At 39.2% G+C, this 14,195-nt stretch overlaps 1 long non-coding RNA gene across 1 annotated transcript in view; it reads right to left on the reverse strand.

The window, feature by feature from the left end:
* Nucleotides 1-1,582: 1,582 nt before the first annotated feature.
* The window catches only part of LOC132017509 (uncharacterized), a 31,636-nt gene continuing 19,023 nt past the window's right edge, over nt 1,583-14,195 (reverse strand). Inside the window, exon 4 of the long non-coding RNA XR_009404302.1 lies at nt 1,583-1,816. This is a non-coding gene — a long non-coding RNA (uncharacterized LOC132017509). The remainder of the gene's footprint in view (nt 1,817-14,195) is intronic.

Below are 14,195 nucleotides of genomic sequence, written 5' to 3' on the forward strand. Positions count from 1 at the left end.
TTTTCCTTGACTTCCAAAATGGCAAAGTAAGGACCTCTGAAAAATCCGTTTCTCCATAAAAACAGTGAGAACGTTAGTAAAAGTTGTCAAAAATCAACTTTCAGAACTTTGAAAACTAACCAAAAGTTTGTAACAATCTGAGGAAGATTTACTCAGTAAGTGGCTAAATCTGGGTAAGAACAGGGAGCTTTGGGGCACCTGGGTGCTCAGTGGGTTAAGCCTCTGCCTTCAGCTCAGGTCATGGTCTGGGGGTCCTGGGATTGAGCCCCGCATCAATCCCTGCTGACCAGAGAGCCTGCTTCCTCCTCTCTCTCTGCCTGCCTCTCTGCCTACTTCTGATCTCTCTCTCTCTCTGTCAAATAAATAAACAAAATCTTTAAAAAATGTAGACACGAACCTAACCCAGAACTCTGACCTTGTTCCTATTTCAGCAACACCATCATTCATGACTCTACTTCCTCTGCGCACAGTAAATTCTATGCTTCTTGCACATGCCATATCTTTGGGGCTTCCCTTCCATTCCAGCTGTTTGAATGCCTCCTCCTTATTCTTCTGTTCTCCCCCATCAGAGTTGATGTGCATGGGCATGAAAAAAATAGTCAGAAATATTTTTCATCTGAGAAACCAAGGACAAGGCAGAGAATTCTCATGAAGGCAGTTCTGGGATTCAGAGTGTTGGATGAAACTGAGAACATGGCAAGGCAGAGTAACACAGGCCCTAGGGCTCTGTGTTGGAGAAAGAATGAAATCAAATCAGGAACAGACAAGGGAGACCCAGATAATGACCCAGAATAGTTTTATAGTACCTGCAGTTTACCTGCATTGGATGGCAACTGACTGACTATGTCGTGTACCTTCTTGAAGGTCCAGGGCCTTGACAGACAAAAACTTTATTTGTATTTTAGAAGGAGTAGTGCTTGCTGTGTTATATGCCCAGGAACAATTATACCCTTAAACAAGTGTTGGGCATTACAATTTAAAAGTGTTCTTTATATATTATGATATCACAATTGATTATCATAACTCGATCATTAGACTTATTGTTATTATTACTAACAATAATAACAAAACAAACTCAAGGAGGCTAAGTGAACCGACTAGGGTCACACACTAGTATATGCCAGAGCTGTGCCCAAACCTTCTGACCCCAGGCTCTTTCTTTGTGTGAAATCATCTTGCAAAGCTTTGTTTCCCACAAAGTGTATTTCAGGCATTATTCAGTAGGTTGGGGGGAGAGTCATTTTGTAGATACAGAGGTTCTTCCTTGGTACTCTGAACTCAAAACAGTGAATGGATGATGTATTCATTTGTTTACTTGTTCATTCCTTTATTCCCAGCTGGAATCCCAAGTCATATCTAAGAACGTTTATTCCAGGGTCCAGACATTCTGAGCACCATATCAAAGAAGGGAGCCAAGGGAGTGACCAAGGAGAAACCACAGGGGCAGCAAGAATGGCAATAAAAGATGAAAACCCGGAGGAAAACCTCAAAAGCTGTGAGAGAGTTTCAAAGGACAGAAGCAGAGAAGGGTGTCATTGATGCTGAGAGTCAAATAAAATTATAACCAAACAGTGCTCATTGGATTTGGCAACATGGAAGCAATTCTCAGTCTTAGAGAAAAGCTTCTGTAAACGTTTTTGGTCAGAAGCCAAACTACAGTAGATTAAGGAGTGCAGGAATATGTTCTAGAAGGCACTATAGATGCAGGCTACTGTTTCCGGTGCCCCAATTATCAGTCGGAGAGGTCTGTGGGCAGTTAGGGGGCTCCGCACTCCCTAGACCTGGGGCCAGGTCAGCTTCAGTGACTTCTTCATACCTGGGTATGGGAAAAAAGGAAAAAAAGTTGTGAGATTTTTTTTTTTAAGATTTTATTTATTTATTTATTTATTTTGATAGGCAGAGATTACAAGTAGGCTGAGAGGTCGGCAGAGAGAGAGGAGGAAGCAGGCTCCCTGCTGAGCAGAGAGCACAATGCGGGGCTCGATCCCAGGACCCTGGGATCATGACCTGAGCTGAAGGCAGAGGCTCTAACCCACCGAGCCACCCAGGCACCCCTGAGATTTTTTATATAAACATAAACAAAAAAAAATTTTTTTTAAAGATTTATGTATTTATTTTAGGGGCATCTGGATGGCTCAGTTGGTTATGTGTCAGCTCAGGTCATGGTCCCAGGGTCCTGGGACTGAGCTCTTCATGGGGCTCCCTGCCTGCTGTGTTCCCTCCCTTGCATGCTCTCTCTCTCTCTGTCAAATACATTTTTATCTTAGAGAGCAGGGAAGGGGCAAAGTGAAAGGGAGAGAGAGGATCTCAAGCAGACTCCCTGCTGAGCCCAGAGCTGGACCTCAGGACCCTAAGATCATGACCTGAGCCAAAACCAGGAGATGGACACTCAACAGACTGACCCACCCAGGTGCCCCCCAAAAGTTTTTTTTTAAATATAAAACTTGCTTTTAGCTGAATTTCAAATTTCTTTATTGTAAATAAACATTTTAGAAAGCAGGACTTATTTTCTATGCTTCTGTATTATAAAGGATTTTGTCATTTAAGAGCAAATTTTTCTGGATATAGTTTTATTAAAACATGATCATTTGTTCACCAAATGGTCCTAAAGAAAGGGCAGATTACTTTTTCCTATGAGCCTTTACTTTTCTATGTCGTGAAGGATCAGGTAACAGGAACACAACACAACACGAGGACATATAGCATTTTATGAGATGAATTCCAAAGCAGCAGAAAATAAGATTATCAGTGAGTAATGAAATAGAAGAAGAGAAATATGGATCTGTAGTTGCTGTTCAGAGTCTCAGAAATCTAATCATCACTTCAGTGAAACAAATAAATCTTAATGAATCATCTAGTACTCCCTTGAGATTTCATTACATAAATATTTAAAAGCAGGTAACTTCGGCACCTCTGCACCAACTCTTTTTTGTGGCCTAAAGTGTTGGGAAAAATCTAATACCTGTTCTTTTCCTGCCTAAAGTATTGGAAGATTATAACATAAGCTTATGATACAAGCACATTTGCTGTACTTCCTCCATGATGATTCATTGTCCAGACTGTTGAGGAGCGGAGAGCATCTTTTGAAGGTAAATATTCAAGGAGAGAGGTGGTCTCTTCACATAAATGTCCAGCACGTGCAAATCCCAGAAAAGTTACATAGTAAATACATTGACATAAAAACTTCTTAACAAGCTAGTCCTGATTTTCATTGTCTACTTTTCTTAAAATACTGTGTGATTTTTTGAGATTATTTTGCAACCCAAACATTCTCTTTTATTCGTAATGTACTAAAGCTTCGTGCAACTAAATCTGATTATGAGTAAGTAGGCTAAATTATTTACTTGTAATGTGCAGTGAAATTCTGAGCTGACTCAGTTTTGAAAATAATTCTGATTTCTTTTACTTACAGATGTTAAATCTTTTGGTGGAAAAGACATGATTATGTTGAGAGCAGGAACTCCTGCTGACACACTGATACCAACGGGGGTTAGTGGCCAGTGTGGGAAAGATGCTGCTTTGATTCTGCCACGAAAGGAGCGAGGTTAAAAGGAGGAAACAACAGGACTTGATAAAGCGCAGAACTTGAACAGAATCAAGAACTTCGGGGAAAGGATTAGCCATTACAAAGAGGGATATATGCTTCTCTGAGAGAAAGACGAAAGGGGAGAAATGAATTCACAGAAGCCCAGTTTTGTGTAAATAACCTTAAATTTCTTAACATTTCTGTAGGCCACTGGCAAGAAGGGGTGTAGTCATGGAATTGAGGGGTTTGGAAAAAAAAAAAAAAAGCAAGTTTAGAGAAGCTGTTTAACATGATGCAACAGATGCAACAGAGTCCTGGAGAAAAATTTCCCAGCAGTAGAAAAGGTCCAGGTAACCTGGCAAAGCAGGGCACAAGCCATTCAGGATAGTGTTGCGATTTGAACCATTAGCTTTTATAAACGTACCCAAATGCAGAAACCAAAACCCTAAAGCAAATTAGAGATTACCACGTTGCTTGTAGTAAAACGGACATAAGTGTGAACTTTTGGCCACGTTCCAATTATGTGAACCATGCACTTGCAGGTACTCAGTGGTGTGCCTGGAATAAATGAAGGAACACGAGTGGATAAATATGTGCATTATATATGTTGTGTTCCCTCTGGGAGTTCATTATCAAGATGACCACAATAGCCTATTGTCTTGGCTTTTTGCTGATAATGGCTACAGAGAAAAATATGCCAACGTTTTGCAGAATTCATGGCCATCTGGAGAAAAATAGTCACTATTTCCTTTTTTTTAAATAGTCACTATTTCTTAATGGGAGGATTCTAAATATGTATGGTTATAATTTGGAAATTAGTAGAAGCTTTATTGCTTCTTTCCTTCCGGACTCAAATTTCTTATCTAAGAAAGACAGCTAATAATATTGGTAATTTGTGCTATTTCCAGGTACCATTCTAAGCATTTCACTTCTAGTGTATATAGTACCTAAAAGATAGGTATTACATTCACCTTTATTTTATAGGTGAGAAAACAAAGGAATAGAACAGTTAAGAAGGTCAAATTCATTTGTCAAAAAAAAAAAAAAAAAGCCACTTTTCAAATCCAAATCATTAAACTACAAGCCTACATACCTAAAACCATGGTAAATATCTATTTACATACTTAAAAGAGTTCCTTTGGAATTCTGAAATTTAAAAGGTCATTGGAGCATAAAACTATAGTCATCAAGAAGGATTTATAAGAAAGTCTTCAATATCCACAAAATTCAGAAAAAAGCTAACTTCTCAGGGGGATAAAAGTAAAAAGAAAGACACTTGAATGGGATCAGAGGCAAATGAAGTCACGGATCCTTGTGAGGCATCTTTCTTCTTGTTTTCAAATCCAGAATGCACAGAGCCCAGGAATGAGAGAATGTGCCAAGGTACCCTCAGATTCGCAACATAAACTTCACACAAGCATTTTTTAAAAAAATATATTTATTTGACAGACAGAGATCACAAGTAGGCAGAGAGGCAGACAGAGAGAGAAGGGGAAGCAGGCTCCCTGCCGAGCAGAGCCCAATGCGGGGCTTGATCCCAGGACCCCGGGACCACGACCCGAGCCGAAGGCAGAGGCTCCAACCCACTGAGCCACCCAGGTGCCGCTTCACATAAGCTTTTGCAACATGATTTCCTCACTGACAGTTATGATGATACATAAAATGTATCTTTTTGTTAGAGCACAAAACTAGTATATCTTTAAGTTAAAATTTAGGATTAACAAAACCTTCCCTCATTGTATGCTGTGACCCCAGCCTTCCAAGGATGGGTAGTACCTTTCCTCTATCATTGAAAGTATACTATAGGAAATTTTGAAAAGCACTGTTCAAGGGCAATAATTATGTGTAGCAAATTTATCTAGGAATTAAAGCTAAAATATTTTTATCTTTAGGAAAATATTTTAGAAGCCACAAAGAATTTTAAAACATGGAGACTGTAATTCCTTCATCTCTGCTTCTTGGTCGGTAGAATTACCCATGAGCTGGAAGGGCTTCAGTGTGCATTATAGGGAAGAGAGTGCACAGTCCAGATCATTGTAATAATTAATTTGCCATTGCTACTCTGTACCGAGAATACCAGTGCAGAAAGAGCCCGCGACGTAATTGCTGACAAATATGCTGTGTGTATTGAAAACCAGAAAATTTGCAGCTGCCGCACAGACTTCCCCATTGTGCAGACTGACAATGAGCCACAAAAGGGACATGAGGGTGTACGCTGCAAGCCATTTTGATCAAATATCTGGGGGGACAATTTAATATGAAATATCAGCTGGTAGAAGACAGCAGCTGCCCATTTCGAGGGATGACTCAAGCTAAAAACTTTAGCTCCTATTTTATAATGAAAGATTGACAATATGTCAACCTTCATTTGGGGGACGCTGGGGGAAATGCTGGGTTTGCATGTGTAAGGGGTATGCATGCAAACTTCCAAAGATCTGAAGCAACGGTTTTTCTCAATCTTGTCAGAAGTTATTTAGAAATCCAGTATGCAGAATCTGCCTTAGGTGACTTCTCGTTATTTCTAAATCTTTCTGTATACATAGCTTGGACTCCCAGAGACAGAAATCTCAGTTTCTCTTACGTAGACCTCTACAGTCCTCAGTTCCAGCCCAGATGGGCCTCATTTATAGAGTGACTGGATATATCCAATTCCTGTACTTTCTGAGATGTTGGCAGCACTAATGAACTTGCTTCTGGGCTCCGGCCACTACCAGCTTCGCTTGGAGCTTTCTGTGGCCTGGGAGTGGATTACTTCCCAGCTTCTAGAATTTTGTTGCTGTCACCTCTGCTTCTGATCTTCTTGTTCCCGTGGGTAAAAGCCCTTATAAACATATCTGTCCATTTGATCCAGCAATGTTACCTAGAGGTCCTGCTAATCTTTAATGGAAAATATTTGGACAAGGGAAATCTCTTTTAAATGTCAAAATTCTGAATATTTGCACAGTAATGAAGGAGGGAATTTGAAGACTAAAGATCTTGGAGTTCATCAACTTCCACTGCATCTAAGGGGAAATAAAAATCATCCAGTTTTTTATGACTCTCAGATTCCTGTAGGATATGAGGTTTATAGAATTGCTTCTATTTTCACATCAGGACTTTTCAATCCATTCGAAAATTCATTTCTCTCTGAATTTTGCTTCTGTGACTCTTTCCCATTGAATGTCTGGCTGGTGAGGCTGTGGGCTGGCCCAGTACGCAGGCCCAAATCCACTGACATCCAGGAAGTCCAGACAGCCATGTGTCTGCTGCTGCCTGAGGATCTGGCCAAGTGTGCTGTATCTGAGGGAACCAAGGCTGTCACCTACTACACCAGCTCTAAGTGACCCGGGCCTAACATGAATAAAGGGTAGACTACTAAAAAAAAAAAAAAAATAATGAGGAGGAGGAGGAGAGGGGGCAAAGAGACTCTCAAGGCAGGCTCCACGCTCAGCACAGACCCAATATGGGGCTCATCTCAAGACCCTGATCATGACCTGAGCCAAAATCAAGAGTTGGGGGGCACCTGGGTGGCTCAGTGGGTTAAAGCCTCTGCCTTTGGCTCAGGTCATGATCCCAGGACCCTGGGATCGAGCCCCACATCAGGCTCTCTGCTCGGCGGGGAGCCCGCTTCCTCCAATCTCTCTCTCTGCCTACTTGTGATTTCTGTCTGTCAAGTAAATAAATAAAAATCTTTAAAAATAAAAAAAAACATCAAGAGTTGGATGCTTAACTGACTGAGCCACTCGAGTGCTCCCCGCTATTGTCATTTCTAAATCAAGTGTGTTCACAAGTTCACAAGTGTGTTCACAAGTAGCTGAGATGCTTCAACCATTTCCCCACTGTCTCCCTCCAGCCTTTCTTCAGTGAAGCGCGAGACCTCTTCCTTCCAGCATCCCTCCCCTTCCTCACTTTTCCCTTCCCTCCCCCTCCCTCCCTGCTCCCCTCCCTATGCCTCCCTCTCTTTCTGTATTTCTTTCTACTAAACTGATACAGATCATATTCTGCTGTGCACATGTTTTGTTCCTTTTTCTACCAAAGGATCTTCCACTACCATCAACTCTTCAGTGAGAATACATTTTAATGACTAATGTTTGACCATGTACACTTTACACAATCCTTTTATTTCACACCTTTCTTTCCCCCTCCCACTGTAAACCATGCATGTTTGCTGCTGCCTTCCTGACAGGGATACTTAGTCCCTCGTTAAGTGTTTCAATTTCACTCCATAGTCCCCAAACTTTCACTCCATAGTCCCCAACCTTCTCCTTCTCTTGGTCTTAATCCTCTTTTTCTTTCACCCTTTGATCTCTCAGTCTCTACAACATTTGATCCTTTGCCTGATAATCTTAGGTACACTCTCATCAATTAAAAAAACAACAACTCAAAAACACTTTGACTTTCTGTCCCCTCAGAGCACAACTGACGTGCACCAGATCTCATTTTCTGGTTTCCCCAGCTCCTCTTTAAACTCTTCCAATCAAACTTTTGTTGCCTCCCCTCTATCGAAGATGAACTCAAAGGCAACCATAAGCTTCCTAGTAGGGTCAGGAGCCTGAACCTGGCCAGTGGTCCTTCAACGGTCTTCCTCTTCCTCAGCATCCTTCAAAATACTATAATCCTTGGCTCTATGGCTTGTCTTCCTAGAGCTCCCCCCGCCCCTCACTGCTTTTACATCTTCTTCTCTACTAACTCCCACTTCATTTCTACCCCATTTGTCTTACACTTCGTTTTTTTCTGTAGCAACCAAGTCAACTGTCATGGAAATTTCTGAACTTGAATTCTAGTCCTCCCACCGGGGTCTAGAGCTCTGTTTACTATTATCTTCTACTTGCTACCAATTATAGTTAGAATCAGAAGTAGGTATCAGTATAAGTTGACTGATGCCTATCTATAATTAAATACCTTTCATTTTTATGAAACTGATCTATTGATGCATCTGTATATTTATATCTGTTTATTTCTTTCTATATATCAAAAGCAAGAAAAGCAGCCTGAAGGCTATCAAATATAACTAAAAAAAGAAATCAATGAGAATCAAAGAGCTTATTCAACGAATATCTTAAATGTATGGGAAAAGGAGGACATGAATAAGGACTACCAAAAAAACTCTTTAGCAAATAGATTCCAAGACATTTTTGTGTAATATACAAATGGAATAGTGAATCCCCTGTTAATATATAGATTTATGAAAGTCTATGTAAAAATAAAGTGAAAGATAAAATTCATGTAAAATAAAATAAGCAGTTTGGAGTCAAGTAAAGTTTATGAGATAAATTATATTTCTCTTGAGTTTGGTTTAGCAGACAAAATAGACCTTAATTTTATACCTAGTTGAGTTTGTATTATTGAGTGTATAGAGTCCATGGTAGCTAGGTCCTAGGTAAAATCTGCCTCATCACCCCTTATAATGATATCTGTCTACAAATTAAATTTTGCAACCATAAAATAATGTAGTTGAAAGGCTTATGCCCAAATGTTTCTGGCGTAAGTAAAAATATGAGTACCTAAGTTTTGGAAGGTTGTCTTAGAAAGGATGACAAAAGTTGCTTAGAGTTTAGGGTCTGGTCTAAAGAGTTAGCATTTAGAGTATGGTCTTCAGGGAAGATTAACAGTCCTTGTTCTCAAGGGTTTTTGTTTTCTTTGATCTTTTACCATATCTCTTTGGAAAAATATCTTCAACAATATCCCGTAGTCCTTTGTTATTATTATTTCTTGCCATTCCTTTTTCCTGATAAAGAGCCACTTTGTGTTTTCATATGTTGAAGGGTATAATTCTCCCCTGTAAGTACATATAACAAAGACTATACAGAAGGTAACACAACGTAATCAAAAGAACATTAAGAGAAAAAATTTGCTTCAGTAGTTGAACCAGTATTAAATTTTTCTTAAATATTTATTTAAATATTTATTTCAAAGCATGTTGAAGACAAACGCCAGAATCTGGCCAGTTCTAGCTTTTTTTTCCCCCCAGTGTTCCAAGATTCATTGTTTATGTGCCACACCCAGTGCTCCATGCAATATGTGCCCTCCTTAGTACCTATCCAGAGGCTCATCTAACCCCCCCCCCCGCCACAAAACCTCAGTTTGTTTCTCAGAGTCCACAGTCTCTCGTGGTTCATCTCCTCCTCTGATTTCCTCCAATTCACTTCTCCTCTCCATCTCCCAATGCCCTCCGTGTCACCTCTTATGCTCCACAAGTAAGTGAAACCATATGATAATTGATTTTCTGTGCTTGACTTATTTCACTCAGCAGAATCTCTTCTAGTCCTGTCCATGTTGTTACAAAAGTTGGGTATTCATCTTTTCTGATGGAGATGTAATATTCCATTGTACACAGTCGCCAAACTGTGGAAAGAGCCAAGATGCCCTTCAACAGAACAATAAATAAAAAAGATATGGTCCATATATACAATTCTGGCTCTTTAATTCTCACTTCGCACCAGCGGATGCTCATGAATACCCAATCCCGTTTTTCTTTTTAGATCCAAGACTGATCCTGGGCAGGGAGAAAGGATGGAGGTGGGGAAACATCAGGAGCTGTGATGGGGGACCTGACATCAGAGCACCATCACTGCTATTCCAGACCTGACCTTGTGCCTCATAGCTGACCCCCGGGTTTGGTGTCCTGTACCTAAGCATCTGTCTCAGGATCCTGCCTCATGTCCTAGAAGGGAATTGTCACATTCATTAATTCACTTGTTCACTCACTCAATAAAATTTACAGTGCTTAGTATGTGCCAGATGCTAGGGTATTTGTTAGTACAGAAACGTGAAGAGGTGTCTAACCTACAGAATTATAAATAAGTAATGCACACATCTTAGAGGACTTTACACCCTGTTGGCATTCTCCTACCACCAGAACCACTGTGCTCTACCTAGGTGACACCCATCCCAAATTTGTACTTCTTCTTCCGCAAGGAAGACCCTTTCTACGTCCTAAAGCCCTTTAATGATAGGAAGCAAATTGAATATACACTAGTTATTCCCTGTGATTGTGTGACTTTTTGGAAAGAGAGAAAACCCAAGAGACTAATAACAAACCTTCCTCTTACATAGATTCTCCAAGTCTTCATACATTTTGTTACTAACTACAGCATGTCCACTCAACTTCCTGGGCAAGACACAAATATGAAACTTTTTCCCGCCTTGTTTCATCTAATACCTACAATGACACCATAGGGAAAACTCTACGTCAATGTTGGGTCTGTCACTTCTTTTAAGTTCATTTGGTTGAAATGTTGTAATATTTTTTCTGACAAATAAAAGTATTTCAAATTCAGCAAAGAAAAACTAATAAGTAACAAAATTAGGGGTAAATTACCATTCTACTTAGATACCCTATAAAATTATAAATACCATTAATATTTTGATACATTTGCCTTTAAATCTCAAAAGGTAGGATTTTTCTAAACAAAGATATGGTCATTTTATACGTTATTTGCTATAGCATATCCTCACTTACTATATTTCTTACAACAAGAAGTAATATTTTAGATGTAATTTTAATAGCATAAAATTCTATGTGATGGGTACTGAATAATTAGCTAATTCCACTTCCTAATTAATGTTTATTAAGTTGTCTATTACAAATTATTCTGGGATGAATATCCCCACGCCATCTCAGTTTGGTAGTCGTTGGGATGATCATTTGACCCATCACTGCTCAATGAGATATAAGCAGAAATGTACAAAGTAGAGCTTTCAAATAAAAACAGACCAAATCAGGGCATTAGGGTCTTTCATCTTGTATCTTTCTCCTTTATTTCTATCTGGAATATGGAAGTGATGCCTAGAGATGCATCTCTGCCAGCTTGCAAGCCTACAGAAAGATGCCATACCATAAGGAAGGTGAGGTTCAATCCTTGAACTAACTCAATCAGAATTCCCCCAGGCATCCTATACCTGGGAAATACAATCCTTTTCTAATTTAATTTTGCTAAAATTCTCCACATAACTATGATTTTTTTTCTCCTTGAGTGGTGGCTCAGTGGAATGCAAGTGTTTTTAGAGTTTACTATTTAAAAATGTGTTTAGTTGCCACTCAATTCCAAAACAAAGAGCTTAAATAAAACATGGTCAGGGCGCCTGGGTGGCTCAGTTGGTTAAGCAACTGCCTTCGGCTCAGGTCACGGTCCCGGAGTCCCGGGATCGAGTCCCGCATCAGGCTCCCAACTCCATGGGGAGTCTGCTTCTCTCTCTGACCTTCTTGCCTCACATGCTCTCTCTGTCTCTCTCAAACAAATAAATAAAATCTTAAAAAAAAAAATGGTCAAAGGTGTAAATAGACTGTCTCCATAAAAAGAAAAGAAAAAGAAGATATGCAAATTGCTAATAAGAACATAAAATGCTGAAACTCATTGCTAATTAGGAAAATGCAAAATCAAATCACAATGAAATGTACAAGAATCACTAATGACTTCTCATGAATTAGAATAGCTATAATTAAAATTAATTAAATTAGTTAAAAAAATGAAAATATCCTGCATTGGTGAGGATATGGGAAACTGAGTCCTATTACTTTACTGACAAGAATTGAACATAGCCACTTTGGAAAATAATTTGGCAGTTTCTTATAAAATTAAACATAAATTACCATTTGACCCAGCAATTCCAATCCTTGGACTCTATCAAGGAAATGAAAACATATATTCACACAAAGACATGTATACCGATGTTTATAGAAGCGTTGTTCATCTAAAACTAGAGTGAAAATTATCCACATATCCATCAATTGGTATATGAATAAATAAATAAAAATATATATACTGTATCCATTCAATGAAATCTGTACAGCACTAAAAAAGAAGAGATATACTGATACGTGTCACAGCATGAGTGAATCCCCAAAACAGTACCCTCAGTGAATGAAGCCAGAGCAATAATCTACATATTGTATGATCTCATTTATTTAAAATGTTAAAAGGCAAACTGCTAGAGATAAGAGAGATTGGTGGCTGTAGAAGCTGGCGTTAACTGTAGAACCAAGGCTGGCTATAGAAGCTGGCTTTAACTGCTAAAGGAATTAACAGACTTTGGAAGAGGGCGATAGAAGTGTTTGAAAACACGACTGTAGTACTGACTATGCAACTATAAGTTACTAAAATCATTAAGCTATTCACTTACATCAGGTGAATTTTAAGGTATATAAGGTATACCTCAATGCAGCTGGTTTTTAAATATTTCTGAATATTCTCATCCCAAGCGGACTATGCCAGTTAAATTATTTTGGGTAGTTAGAACAGTAAGGCCAAATGGTTTAGATAAAATAGTCTTGAGGCAGTTTAAAAACTTGACTTAAGCACGAGTTACAATTTATGCAGAAGAAAAATCTCAAGCTACAAACAGGGATGATTCAGAAGAGAAGGGAGAGAGGAGCCCCTGCCCAGTATACAGACCAACATCTGAAAGGAGACCAAGTTAGGTCACTCTCTCTTGGGAAGCCAAAAAATTTTTTGAAACCTTCCCAAATAGAAAGATGTCCTAAACCCTCGGTCTAAGACAGGATCATTTATTTTCATTCTTACCGGAGCATGTTAGACAGTTTCCAACATTTGTTCTTTACTAATTCGCCGCTCTGTGAAGTATTAACAATCTCCAGTTTGCAGATGAGAAAACAGACTCCCCAGCAGCCAGAAAAGGTGAAACAGAGCCTCAGAGCCAACCCAGTGTAATTCCAGACGGAAGCCCTCAGCGTTAACCTTTACGACGTGTTGTTTCAATCTCCTTTGCCCACCCTAGAGTCCCAGTGCTTAAAACAGCAAAAGACACTTCGAAAGTAACTAATATTTCTCAGATGAATTTCAGTCTTTCTACATATGGAGGTAACTAATTATGTTGCATTCTTAATAATCTTGTAGGAATAGGCTGAAATTATTAGCCATAATATTTTTTTAATATTATATGGTTTCTTCCCTTCTCAATTATTAACACTAATGGGAGTATTTTATAATGTAGAGCCTCCAGAAATCATCCTCGTTTTGTTGTTTTTATAGTGCTGTGGATTTTAGAGCCTAAATCCTACTCCCTTAGAAGGCTAACTGTCTTGATTTAGGAATGGACAATTGCATTGTCCTTCCCAAACTCCATCTCTACAATTCTAGAATTCTATTATCCATTTATCCCTCGGTGTGCAGACAGAAGACCAAGTAATTCTTTCCACTGATATTCTCCTCTTCCTCATTTTCTTATCTACCTTTACTAGGAATAATATCCTCCCTGTCACTCAGACTTAGAAATCTGATAACCATGCCCAGTAATTGCCCAATTCCTATCGTTTCTGCCACCACAACACAACATCCCTCAGACCATGGACATCTGATTCCTGCATGTAACCCTCTAGTCCTTTACAAAAACATCTCATCTCACCGGGTTTTTATTACCAAAGAATTGATCCCTGATTGTCAACTTTGTTTTTTTTTTTTTTTTTTTTGTCCCATAAAGAATTTCCCCAAGGGGAAGTTCATAATATCTCATTAGCTCCAACTTGGTGACTTCTGAACATGGCTGGCTGGGTATGATTCAACATGAAACCAGAGTGTGAAACATGGAGCCAAGAGAGATGCGACCACAAATCAAAATGTCAAATGTCAAGGAATTCACGTAGCCTGTGCTATGTGTCTGACCCAGTTTACTGTTATCGTTTGAGTTTTGTTCGTTTGTCTGTTTTTGTTGGGGAAGAGCAGAAAGCTTT

This window comes from Mustela nigripes, chromosome 5 (genome assembly GCF_022355385.1).
Source record: "Mustela nigripes isolate SB6536 chromosome 5, MUSNIG.SB6536, whole genome shotgun sequence".
NCBI classification, from domain to species: Eukaryota; Metazoa; Chordata; class Mammalia; order Carnivora; family Mustelidae; genus Mustela; species Mustela nigripes.